The following is a 14,057-nucleotide window of genomic DNA, read 5'->3' as shown; positions in this document are numbered from 1 at the left end:
AAAAAATACACAATAGTCTTTAGTGAGTCAGTATCAAGTTCATAATGAAAGTGTCCACTTAGACTTAAATACCCTCCTCAGCTACTTCCTATTACAGTTCTCTCACTCATTCCAAAGCTACCCTTAGCAAAACAAGGACTGCAAAAGCTGAATAAGGGCAAGAGACTGGCATACTTTAATGATGACTCTTCAGTCACTATCAGGCTATTCCACCAGCTGGGCACCTAATTGAGGAGTTCTGAGTCTCCCAAACAGACTTGATGGGCCTACACCTCAAATAAATCCCTCTCTCCATTGTTTCCAGTCATCTATATCAGGAACAACAAAACAGACCCCTTTGTGGGCCCACATAGGACCTTGCCCTCAACCTGGATCAACAGTGGTAGAGAATGATCCATCCTCCGAAGGAAGGATGAACAATATACTCTATGCTACACCTGAGGAAGATGGTTCAATACTGGGACAGCATGGAATGTTCCTACTCATGACCACAGAATGTGAGCTCAGATCTAGAGGGATATAGAGGTCACACAGGCTCCTAAGCTAATTATGGGCCCAGATCACATCAAATTGATGGGGTTTACAGTAATATTTATACCCCTTTCCCATATTAGGGAGCTACTCTCTTCCCTGATCCAGCTTTCTGGTCCTTTTTCCAGCTATGACAACATCTCCCCAGACAATAATTAGGATTCACCTGCATATCAGATTTCAGGCTCAGGCAAGAAGGAAATAAAAAAGAAAAAGAAAACACTGTATAGCTACAGACCCTTTGAAATATAACTAAAATATGCATACTATCTATCTACAATAATGGAGGACCCCCCAAAAAAAGCTTCACCTGCACTATTCCAGCCTTTAGGTCCACAATTTTCCAACAGTTTCTTTGGCTTTGTATATTAACTATCTTTTCAGCCACCAGGTTCCAGATGCTAGCATGATGCCAACCAGACTTCCCTGGACAGACGACCCCACCAATGTGCCTTGGAGCTCTGCTTCTCCAGAGCCCTTCCCCACTAGGGAAAGAGAGAGACAGGCTGGGAGTATAAATCAACCTGTCAATGCCCACGTTCAGTGGGGAAGCAATAACAGAAGCCAGACCTTCCACCTTCTGCATGCCACTAAGATCTTGGGTCCATACTCCCAGAGGGTTAAAGAATAGGAAAGCTATCAGGGGAGAGGTTGGTATATGGAGGTCTGGTGGTGGGAATTGTGCAAAGCTGTACCCTTCTTATCTATGGTTTTGTCAATGTTTCCTTTTTGCAAATTAAAAAATTAAAAAATTTTCACTGTGTACATATACTTCAGAATTTTCTTGCCCTCATATTCTCTTTATCCATTCATCCATTCACTGAAATGTTGTTTGCATACTCTGGCTCTTGTGAATCATGCCACTATGAGCAAGGGAGCACATTTATCTCTTCAATATCCTGTGTTAAACTCCTTTGGATATATTTAATCCATTTTTTTATCAGAGGATAAAACGTACCTTGGAGAAAAGGAGACATAAGAGGCCCTATGTCATGTCTGAGGTTTGGGGCAGAGGCGTTCATCATCTTCTGATGCTGCCTTAGCAGATAATGTTTCCTTGGGGACCTGAAGGGAAGAAGTGCCAGATCAAAAACAGGACTCAGATATGTCTAAACTCAGAAACTGAATTACCATCGCAGTTGCCCTTAATCTCACCATCACGTCTGTAGCTCAATTACAGCCTGATATGGTCATCTCTAGTTTATGAACACAACTGCAACTGGGTACTAGGTGGTCTTCCACCACCCAGAACCCAGCCCATTTTGGCTCAAGATGTGACATTCTCCTGCCTAAGTAATGAATCCTCTCCTCACCTGTGATGCTGTTGTTGATATGGTTCATGTCCTCACTGGCTCCTCCTGGAATCATCATATTGGTGCTCTCATGCTTCTCTCTAAGGCAGCAGATCTGCAAGCTCCTTGTCACTCCATCATCAAATTATCTTGTGAAAGCATCTTCATGTTAATTCTCAAGAGCTAGAGATGTACTGAAACTCAGTATTTACAAAACCCATGTAAATTTTAATTTTAATAAACTAAAATTAAAAGATTCAATTCAGCTCCCCCATCACATTGTCTACACCTCTTCAAGAACTTGGTGGCTTAGCTTCCACACATGTGAGAATACTATCTCTACTACATGCCTTCTAAATGGAAAGTTCTATAGGACATTACTACCATAGACTTATAGAATATTCTGGTTCTTCTGAAAGTAAGAGTTAAAGTCCTTAGATGTCACCTAGAGTCCCTGATCTCATAACACATATATGACCATTTATCTCCCTGATATATTCTCTTTACATCTTGACTTTGGCACAGTCTGTTCTTTTAGCCTGAATGTGTTATCTTCTGAAGCTTATTTTCCTACCAAATTGTTCTCTTCCTTTATGACTCTGCTCAACCATCACTTCAATCTTTAACAGTTACTTCTCTCTGGTCTCTTTCTGGCAGCTTCTTCTAACCACTATCTACATCTCTGCCGCCTATATTATTTTTCCAACAACCCAATATTAAACCAAATACATGCATACTGAGGCTATGTCTCAACAGCTTTCTAGCCCCAGGACTTAGCTCAGAGCCCAGGACCTAGAAATTGCCAGTGTATAATTGTGAAGTCTAGTTAAATACACACTTTCTCCCTGTGTTAAGCTGGTCTCTTCCTGCACTGCCTTGCCCTATCACTTAGCCCTGGCCTGTCCCTCCCTTGCTACTCACTCCTCCACATTTAATTACATTCTCATCAGATGTGCAAAATGGTCTGCTTGGCTCCCTGTGTAGTTTAAAGTGTTTATGTAAACAACAGAGAGATCCTGTTCATTATAAAGACTTCCTCGCATTCACTGCAGCCAGTTCCGGTCTCCCCTGATTATAAAGGAGATATGGCCAGTCACTTGGAGACAGGAAGGAATTTATTGAAAGGGATAACAACAGCCCTGAAGAGATAGAGCAGTGTGTGTGTGTGTGTGTGTGTGTGTGTGTGTGTGTGTGTGTCTTCCTCATGGAACACACAATTTTCTCTTTTATGAGAGCCACTAGGAGAAAGAAAGAGAGAAAAGGAATATGATCAGAGAGAGAAATGAAGCAGAGACAACACCAAATAAGAATAGAGAGAGGAGGGCAACCATATATATATATGCAAATCAGCACAGGAAGGTGAGCCAAGCATAAGTGACCCTCAAAACATGTACATGTTTCAGTTGTTCAATCACTCAGGTACCCCAGGAACAGAGTGGGCATCACAGATGGAGAGTAATATCAAACCTGAAACAACTATACACAGAATAAGTGGAGACCAAATTCAGTTTTAACCATCAGTAGCATCAAAATCATCACAATTGATCCTGTATGTTTACGTGTTTCTGCCTCTCTGAAAAACTTCAAGAAGAAAAACTTGAACTGTGTCAATTTTTCTCTTTGGTAGACATCACCAATCTGAGGTCTTGGTGAAATACAGAAAATCTTACAATAACTTTCTGCTCCTAATCTTGTGACATCTGGGATTTCCAGAGTTTGGAATGTGCCAGATGTAATAATGCCTAGTCACTGAAGAGGAATAAATCTTTAATGATAGTGAGTGGCTGCTTTTGAGCTACATAAAAATAAACCTTGTTTTGTCTCTAAGCAGATAGAACCAATTTGACTCTCAAGCTCTATCAACTGGGTCACATCAGGCTGGGTCACTTGTTTTCTCATTCCCTCATACAACTTATCAGGCACCTTGTAGTTCTGCAGCCTGCAAATGAAGTCAATGTCCCTCGTATCTAAGAAGTTCAGTATGTAGTATGGACAACCATATGCCAAACAAATAATCATGCAAACAAGTATTGTAAGAGAAAGTAGGGTGTGCTCAATTAATTAAAGAAGAATGAGACCCAGAAGGTAGAGAGCTGGGAATCTTAGATTGGATTATCATTTCAGATACCATAAACTAACAGGCTTAAACAACATACTTGAATCTGGAAGCTGCGATTCTCGTATCTGTGTGCCAGTGTGGCTCAATTCAGGTGAGGTTTCTCTTTCTGGATTGTGCAGATGGTTATCTCCTCACTGTGTATTCATATCACAAGAACACCATCCTCTATATCATCATGTTGAGGGTGAAGCCTTCAATAAACCTATTTGAATAAGATGTTAATAAATAGTCCATAGCAGAGTCAAACAGAAGCTTACTCATGCATGTTTACAATAGCAGTATATACAAGAGCAAAACGTTGCAACAACCTAGAAGTCTACCAGGGGAGGACTGGATAAACAAAACCTGGTACACATATACAGTGAACAGTTCCTTGGCTTTAAAAAGAAAGAAATGGTGTACTAGTACTTTATGTTATAAGATGATTAAGCTTCAAAAACCCCATGCTAGTACTAGAAGTCAGCCACAAACAGTCATATATTATGTTGTTCAATGTTTCTGAAATATTCACAAAGGGCAAATTTATAGAGACAGAGTACACATGAATTATTGGACCTGGGAAGAGGGGGGAATAAAAGAATTGCTTAATGGATACAGTATTTTTTTCTTGGAGTGGTAAATGTGTTTTGCAATTAGAAAGAGATGGCGGGGGCCAGGCAGTGGCACACACTACAGTGTGCAAGGACCCAGGTTCAAGCCCGGGCTCCCCATGTACACGGAAGACAGCTTCATGAGTGGTGAAGCAGGGATGCAGGTATCGCTGTCTCTGTCTAATAATAAGTAAATATATTTTTAAAAGAAAGAAAAAGAAGGAGGTGGTCATTGCACTTTGTGAATATAGTAGCACTATTAATTTGTTCTCTTTATAATGACTCATGCTATATTATATGAATGTTTACCTTAATAAAAACAAATAGTCTTAGTCACAGTATATTATGAGGTTACCTAATTTAAACTAGAAGCCCAGGGAAGACAGCACTGAAAAAGTGACGTATATATGAAAATTGAAGGACAAGAAGTTAACAAGGGGGTTATTGGAGGGCAGCAGATATTGGTAGTGAGAATAAGTAATTCCCTCACCATGAGAGTTCTGTGTCCCCATTTCCTCTACTAGAAGCTATAGTAGTCCTCCCAAGGTTGCAGATAACGGTTGACTATTATAACTAGCTGTTATATTTATATCTATTTCCTCACTTTTTTTGGTATAGTTCTGCACTCTCTTCCCTTCCAAGTCACACCCAGACCTATCACTACTTCCAAGTATCTTTTGTCTTTTCCTCTTCTCTCTCCAGGTTCTGATGGAGTTAAGAGTTCAGAACCTGTTGGTATGTTTCATATTGGTTTGCTCCCCTTCCCCGCGACCTCTGAGAGAATTGGTTTGGCCCTTGCTAGTTTCGCACCCCGCTTTCTCCCTGCCCCCTATGCTAAGGACATCCAGAGTCCCAGCAGCAGCGGGGGAGGGAGAATGATGGGGAAGCACATGGTGTGGTGATTTGCCCGTTCATGAATAAAGATTAAACTGCAGCTTCTCAGCCCAGCCATGTGTTCCCGAGTCTCTGTCTCTGTCTACCACCACCGTGACGCTAGCCCGGCCTGCTGGATCCTCCAAAATTAACAACAAATGGCACAACAAGAACCCTCTGGTCATCGTCCCCTATAACTCTCCCTCTCTGGGAGTATGGGCCAAAAGACTTATTTTATTTTATTAGTAAATTAATATTGATTTACAAAATTATAAGATAATGGGGATATAACTCCATACTGTCCCCACCACCAGAGTTCTGTATCCCCCATTCTCTCCATTGGAGTCTACAGTAATTCTCCCAAGCTTACAGAGTACATTGACTACTACTTCTAAAACTATCTGTCCATATTTGTATTTATCTTCTTGTGTGTATTTTTGGGTAACTGAAATTCTTTCTGAGCTGCAGGAAGTGGGAGTTCTATCTTCTGTAATTGTTTCTCCACTTCGCACAGGACATGGGCATTAACAACCTGATTCTATCTCTCCCTAATTGTCTTCCCTCACTCTCTATATACCTATCATATTTCTATTGGGTTGTTGGGAGAGTCATGTAATACTTTTTTCTATTTTTCTATGTAAAAATGTATCATGATTTCTCTGACAACCCAATATCTAACTCCAGAAGAGAGCTCTAGAGCCCAATGAGTCAGACCTAAGAGAGAGAGAGAGAGAGAAAAAAAAACTTGACAATTTGTTCAGCCTTTGAGGACAGGGAGATATGGTTGTGCAAAAAGACTCTCATGCCTGAGGTTCCAAAGTCCCTGTTTCAAGCCACAGTACCAACTTAAGCCAGAGTTGAGAACTGCTCTAAAATAAATAAATATTATTTTAATCTAAATTCAGTAATTCAGTAAAAAGACATGCCAAAGAGAAATTACAAAGCATGCTCAAAATTGGCAGTAATCACAGTTTATTAAGTAGATCTTTTAAATGTTAAAGGCTCATAATTTACAACTTTCAAAATACGCAGGCATAATTACTCAAAAGACACACATTTCCAATTAAATGACAGTGATTAATCATAATATTAAATGTAAAGAAAAATATACAGAGGGACCGGGTGGTGTGGCACACCTGGTTAAGCACAAACATTACAGTGCAAAAGGACCCACGTTCAAGCCCTCAGTCCCCACCTGCAGAGGGAAAGCTTCCCAGTGGTGAAGCAGGGCTGCAGGTTTCTCTCTGTCTCTCCCTCTCTATCTCCCTCTCCCCTCTCAATTTCTGACTGTCTCTATCCAATAAATAAGGATAATAAAAAATTATAATAAAAATACACAGCAAGAAAATGATTACCAGATAGAACTTTATAATATATGACCAAATATAAGAAAAATTATAGGAAGGCATTATAAAATGATGCTGCTAAGGATAAAGAAATTATATCTTTTTCACTTCTTCTTCTTATATGATTAATATAATAAAGTACAAAAACAAAATAAATATGAAAATGGAAAGCAAGCGATACATGTTTCCTTATTTGTTAACGATAAAGTTGTATAATAGTAAACTCATGAAACTCTATAGACCACCTATTAATATTACTAAAATAGTTAATCAAATCCATTCTATACAAGCAAAAAAAATACTATTCTCTTTTGGTTTTTTTAATGTTATTCTTAAATGTCAAGAAAACCAAACAGAAAATAAATTAGAAAAAAATCTAGTATTTACAGTTTCAACCAAAGATATGTCATTTATCAAATCTGAAAAAATTATAGGTGCTAATAAGAACATTGCATAGTAGTCTCGAATATATAAAAGAAGTACTGAACAAATGGAGAAATATGGGGGCCAGATGGTGGCTCACTTGTATTGTTATTATTATTATTGGATAGAGACAGAGAGAAGTTGAGAGGGAAGGGGAAATAGGGAGGGAAAGAGACAGAGAGACACTTGCAGCCCTGCTTCACTTGTGAAGCCTTCCCTGTCTAGGTAAAGACCAGGGGCGTGAACTCAGGTCCACATCCACTATAATGTGTGTGTGTAACCAGTGAGGCACCTAGTTGAGTGCACATGCTACAATGAACAAGGACCCAGGTTCAAGCCCCTGGTCCCTACCTGCAGGGGTATGACTGCAGAAGTGGTGAGGCAGGGCTGCATATGTCTCTCTGTCTTTCTCCATCTTTATCTCCTCAGTCTCCTCTCAATTTCTCTCTTCTCTACCCAAACAAAGAAATAAATTATATAGTACAAAATATTTTTTTAAAAGAAGAGAAATACAGCCTGGGAAAATATGATGTCATTAAAAACATCTCTGCCTTAACTGATCCATTAAGAACAGTTTCATATAGGGGGCTGGGGACACAGCATAATGGTTCTGCACAAAGGCACTTTTGCCTGAGGGTCTGTGGGCCCAGGTTCAATCCCTAGTACCACCATCCTTCTCTCTCTTTCTCTTTCTCTCTAAAAAAAAAAAAAAAAAAAAATTGTTTGGCTTTGTACGTTAACTCTCTTTTCAGCCACCAGGTTCCAGATGCTAGCATGATGCCAACCAGACTTCCCTGGACAGACGACCCCACCAATGTGTCCTAGAGCTCTGCTTCCCCCAGAGACCTACCCTACTAGGGAAAGAGAAAGGCAGACTGGGAGTATGAATCTACCAGTCAACACCTATGTTCAGTGGAGAAGCAATTACAGAAGCCAGACCTTCCATCTTCTGCATCCCACAAAGACCTTGGGTCCATATTCCCAGAGGGTTAAAGAATAGGAAAGCTATCAAGTGAGGGGACGGGATACAGAGGTCAGGTGGTGGGAATTGTGTGGAGATGTACCCCTCTTATCCTATGATTTTGTCAATGTTTCCTTTTTATAAATAAAAAAATTTAAAAAAACCTAATCTCTAAGATATAACTAGGTGCCTTACAAATGCTATAGCACATTGCAATTTTTCTGAAGAGTCAAACACATTTTTTTAAAGTTCAGAAACAGCTCTTCTATTATATCTCTGATAGCTGTTTAATTATTTTTCTTCTGTGATCTTTTTCAGACTTGTATCCTTATATTCTGTCCCCATTCCTGTGTCCGACTTCTGGCATCTTGCTTCTTCTCACCATCATATTTTGGACCCTTACTCTCTATTTAGGATCTCTAGATTGGTTCAGAATCTTCTCAGGGTTCTCTCTCTCTCTTTTTTTTACCCCATTTTGTTGCCCTTGTTGTTTGTCATTGTTGTTGTTATTTCTGTCATTATTGTTGGATAGGACAGAGAGAAATTGAGAGAGGAGGGAAAGACAGAGAAGGGGAGAGAAAGATAGACACCTGAAAACCTGCTTCATCTCTTGTGAGGCGACCCCCCTGCAGATGGGGAGCGAGAGGTTCAAACAGGGATCCTTAAGCCAGCCTTTGCACTCTGCATGATGTGCGCTTAACCCGCTGCACTACTGGCGGGCCCCCTCTTTTTTTTTTTTAAAGCATTTTATTTATTTTATTTTTGAGAAAGATGCAGAGAGAGAAAGACACAGAGAGAAACACCAGAGCACTGTTCAGCTCTGGCTTATGGTGGTGTGGGGACTGGACCTAGTACTTCAGAGCCTCAGGCATGAGAATCTCTTTGCATAACCATTATGCTATTTAGCCCCACCTCCAGGGTTGTCTCTTAATTTCAGGACCTGTAACACAAATATTGAATCTTGTCCTTAAATTGGTTTTCTTTTTCAAAATATATACGGTTTATGCTCTTTTCTTTCCATTTAAATAGTTATCCCACGGAAGCTATCAAGGGAGGGGATTGGATAGGGAGCTCTGGGTGGGTGTTTTGTGGAAATGTACCTCTCCTATAGTCTTGTCAGTATTTCCATTTTATAAATAAAAATTAAAAAATATTTATCCCACATCATATCTCTTGTTTTACAGAACCCCTAATTTATAAAATAGTGTTGAAGATCCCAGAAGATATTGTTGATATTGACCTTGTATACTGCATGCATTTTCTCAATATTTCATAATTGGAAATTTCTCTCTTAGAATGGATGTTGTTATTGCTTTCATTACCCGTCTTTAAGTGATGAGATATGTAAGCATGCTAGTATTTTCCATAAACATTTTGAGTAAATTGTCTTTGCTTCCCCTTCTGATCCCTTTTGGTTGTTCTTGGCTTCTTATATCTCCAACTGGAGGACTTCTTCACCATAAATTCATGACATTTTCATTGTTATTGAGCAGCTGAAGGGAACTTGGGAGGAAGTCTGAGCTGTGAATACTATTCACTGGAACATTTATCTCTGCAGCAATTCTTTCCATGCATGGTGAAGCTGTTGTTCTCAGCTCAGTGTCTTTTATTAACTGTTCATTTGGCACGGCCTCTAACCCAGTATAAACTTTGGCTATGCCCAGTCTCCTTCCTGGTGCTGTTGCTCGATGCTTTGAGGAAATGCCTGTATAACACTGAAAAGATTTCCTTTGATGTGGCAGCCACATGAAGCCTAAGTCTTCCTAATGACATTACCTTTAAAGGATTTTGATTATTGGGGGCCGGGGGGTGTGTGTCACAGAACTGAGGGACCAACCAAGCAGCTTTCATCACCTTTAAAACACAATTTGATTTTTTTTCTAAAGATTTTATTTATTTATTAATGAGAAAGACAGGAGGAGAGAGAGAGAGAACCAGACATCACTCTGGCACATGTGCTGCTGGGGATCGAACTCAAGACCTCATGCTTGAGAGTCCAAAGCTTTATCACTGAGCCACCTCCCGTCCACAAAACACAATTTTCTTAAACAAGTACATTAGTGATATCTCCATAATATCATCCAAATCCATTCCATAATATAAAAGTCTTCACCCCTTTAACATTTCTGAATGTTCTTCTTATAACAGTTAACTTGATCCTAGACTCTTGAAGAATTGTTGTCATAAATGATGCTAAACTTTGAAGCTCAAGTGAAGCCCAGATTATAAGGTCACTATTTGTCTCATGATCTATCCATGTAATCAATTACTTTATTTTTCTATTTTTTATTGGGGGTATTAATGATTTACAGCCAAAAGTAAGTACAATTACTGATACATGTTTAAAATGTCTATTTTATGTCAGTCATCACAAAAGAAAAAAGATGCTTCCCCAATCTGAGGCTTGCTAAATACGAAAATTTAAGAACTTTGAAAAATTCCACACGGAACTTATTTAGGCAGTTCAATTTTTTTTTCTTTTCACCCTTTGTCTAAAGTATGAATAAAAAATAATAGACAGAAAACAAAACAACCATGAATAAACAACAGTTTAAAACCTATTAAAATATATATGTAGTCCAAAAATAAAGGAGTAGATTGATAAAGCTTTTTCTTCTCCTCTTGTGTTATTTCTTTTTCTCATCAGGTGGAGATGGCAAAGGGAGAGAGTTAAATTCACCTTCATTTATATTAGAGTTTATTTTTTCTATAATAAATAGGTATGTAGGGAGTCGGGCTGTAGCGCAGCGAGTTAAGCACAGGTGGCGAAAAGCACAAGGACCGGCATAAGGATCCCGGTTTGAACCCTGGCTCCCCACCTGGGGAGTCGCTTCACAGGCAGTGAAGCAGGTCTGCAGGTATCTATCTTTCTCTCTCCTCTCTGTCTTCCCCTCCCCTCTCCATTTCTCTCTGTCCTATCCAACAACGACAACAACAATAATAACTACAACAATTAAAAAAAGGGCAACAAAAGGAAATAAATAAATAAATAAATAAAATATTAAAATAAATAAATAGGTATATATCACTTTAATAAATATAAAACAAAGAAGAAAATAAGATTATTACTTACCAAATAAGGTAAACAAATTGCTGATCAAATAAATAAAGGACACCTTTTCTTTTTATCTACTTCAAGGCTTTTTTTTTTTTTAGATCTGTATTATCACAGGTACCTGTACAATGATTTCACTGCTTCCTGTTACCTTCTTTCCTTCCTTCCTTCCTTCCTTCCTCCCTCCCTCCCTCAATCCTTCCCTCCTTTTCTCCTCTCCTTCCTTCCTTCCTTCCTTCCTTCCTTCCTTTCTTCTTTCTTATATTTGGTAAGACAGAGAAGACCTGAAGGGGGAAAAAGAGAAAGAGAGAGAAAAAGAGACACCACTCATATCACCACTTTTGAAGCCTCTTCGCTCTAGGTAGTGACCAGGGTTAGAATGTGGGTGTTAATGCCTAGTAATATGTGTTCAATCCAGCATGCCAATGCCCTGCCCCAAAGCTTAATTTTAGGTTTGCCCATCCCCCTTTAATAGAAAAAAAGGGGTTGAAGGGCCCATGAGTTTTTTGTGAATTTGCAGCCTACCGACAAGTAACCAATCTAATTTAATGAAGTAGAAGTAATGAACTGATGTATAAAATCTGTACAAAGAACTGTAATGATTTGCACATGTGGCAGAATTACACTACACCTGTCTTTATGTTATATACCAAGGTGCCTACCATTTGCTGGCAGAACTGGCTTTCATTTTTATTTTGGTTCTCATCTCCTGTAAGATATTTGAAGTATAAGTGTATAACCAAAGAAAGAGAATTACACTTCAGAATAAAGTCAGTGAGAAATGCCTAATGGAAAGCTTTTTTGGTGTGAATCCAAACCTGGCTACTTGTTTTAGTTAGGGTGAGTGCTAAGTCTTGAACCTTCATTTCTGCTAGTCAGACTTGGAAGTGTTTCTCATTTGACTATCTTACAATACATCCAAGGCATATGCTTGCTATGACCATCTATCCTGATAGTTTGAGTTTTAAAAACAAAGTAAATTCTACCTTCTTGGTTAAGTCCTTCCTCCATTAGCAAGTATTTGCCACTGTACAGCGATGTGTGGAAAATTGTGATCATCTCTTTTCATTCTCCTTGGACTGAACTGTGAGAAGTTAGTGCTCTGAAGTAGCCGAGTACTATTAACTTCCCATCATGAAAATAGCTCACTCACAGATTATTTATTTACAACAGCTAATACAATTGGTAGTAACAACTTCATAGGCAACCTCTAAGTGCAGGCAAGATGAAAAATTTACTAAATTGGAGAATAAAAATGCATAAGAAAATGTACAAAATCAATATTTCATGGCCTCTGCTTTACCTTGCTGTTCACAAATCTATTTCCGAGTTAACATTAAAATTTAAAGCAATGTCATGCGACAAGTTCAGGCCTGGGTTATTTCAAGTTAGTTTGACTTTAGAGGAGTTTTGCTATTGCTTCTTTCATAATGTCATGAGGATCTCAGGGGGGTGACACTTAGGAAACTATTTAGCCAGGTGACTCTCAGTTTGCTTTTTCTTTTTTCCAGACAGGGAGATATAATATAGTCTGACACATAGGAAGGTTGTTTCAGCTATCTTATTTTTGAACCAGATAAATGTTAGCTGTCTTCCTGTTCAACCTTGAACTGCTTGAAAAGAGTGTTTTCAAAATATTCTGTGTTCAAATCCCAGCTATTATTTTTTTTAACTAAAGCATTTATGGAATAGTTACTACAAACTAAACATTGAACATTATATATATGAAACATGATAAGTGAAGAAGCATTTCCTTCATTTTCCTGTATTTCTACTAATTTATGACATGATAGCACAATACAAAACAGCTAGAGAGACAGATATACTGTTGAAGGCATCTGTATAGATGAAGCAGACAGAAAGACACCAACAATCATCTCTCTTCTGTAATTGTAACTAGTCTCTCTCATGACAAGATACTGGTATAAAGGAACAAAAGCTCATGAAATACAGAAAAGATTATAAGTATGCACGAGTATGTTTCCTTGCCATTTTTGTCTGCTTGACTTGTTTGAGCCAGTTCACAAATAGTTTGGAATTTATTAGCACAGCATCCATAATCTCAAACACTTGCCACCATTCTAAGATTTCTAAACTATTTCACTTACTGGCTTTGTCAAGTGATGGTTTTGGACTGCACATGGACTACAACATAGATGAATGAATGAAAGCTGTATGTATTATTGTGGCAAGTGCAGTGTGGAAATGTGCCCCTGTAATCTTTTTTGATGTCACCAGGGTCATCTCTAGAGCTCAGTACCTGCGTGACAAATCCACTGTTCCTGGCTGTGATATCTTTCTTTTTTTCTTTCTTTCTTTTTCTTTTTTTTTTCTCTCCATACTTCCTTCCTTTCTTTCTTTTATGATAGAGGCAGAGAGAAATCAATAAGGGAAAGAGAGAGAGAGAGATAAAAAGAGATACTTACAGCACAAAGCAGACAACATTCATGAAGCTCCTTCCTACAGGTGAGGGGACCAGGGTCTTTGTGATTGATAATAAGTGCATTATACCAGGTCCACCACTACCTGGCCTCTAGCCCTCTAGTCTTATAGTACTATAAATCATTCTTAAATCAGTATAATAAAACATATTTTAAAGATCCATATACTATTTAGCTGCATAATCTTGATGGCTACTCAGAAACTAAGCAGTCACTCCTCCAGGAAATTACTCTTGTGAGTGCTCTTTAAAGTAGTAAAAATTTGTGAAGGCTGTGTTAGTGCCAATGAAGTGTTTCACATACGAATGACTCCTGTCCTATAGAGAAACCCAATACACAGATGACTACCACTAAGCAAGAGTCAAGCTGGCACAGGGCCATTGTTTTGGTCTTGAATTATGTATAACCCCTCATAGGTCATAAAAA

The sequence above is a fragment of the Erinaceus europaeus genome, chromosome 1 (genome assembly GCF_950295315.1).
Source record: "Erinaceus europaeus chromosome 1, mEriEur2.1, whole genome shotgun sequence".
NCBI lineage: Eukaryota > Metazoa > Chordata > Mammalia > Eulipotyphla > Erinaceidae > Erinaceus > Erinaceus europaeus.
The sequence above is the reverse complement of the archived record's forward strand: the minus strand, read 5'-3'. Positions refer to the sequence as shown.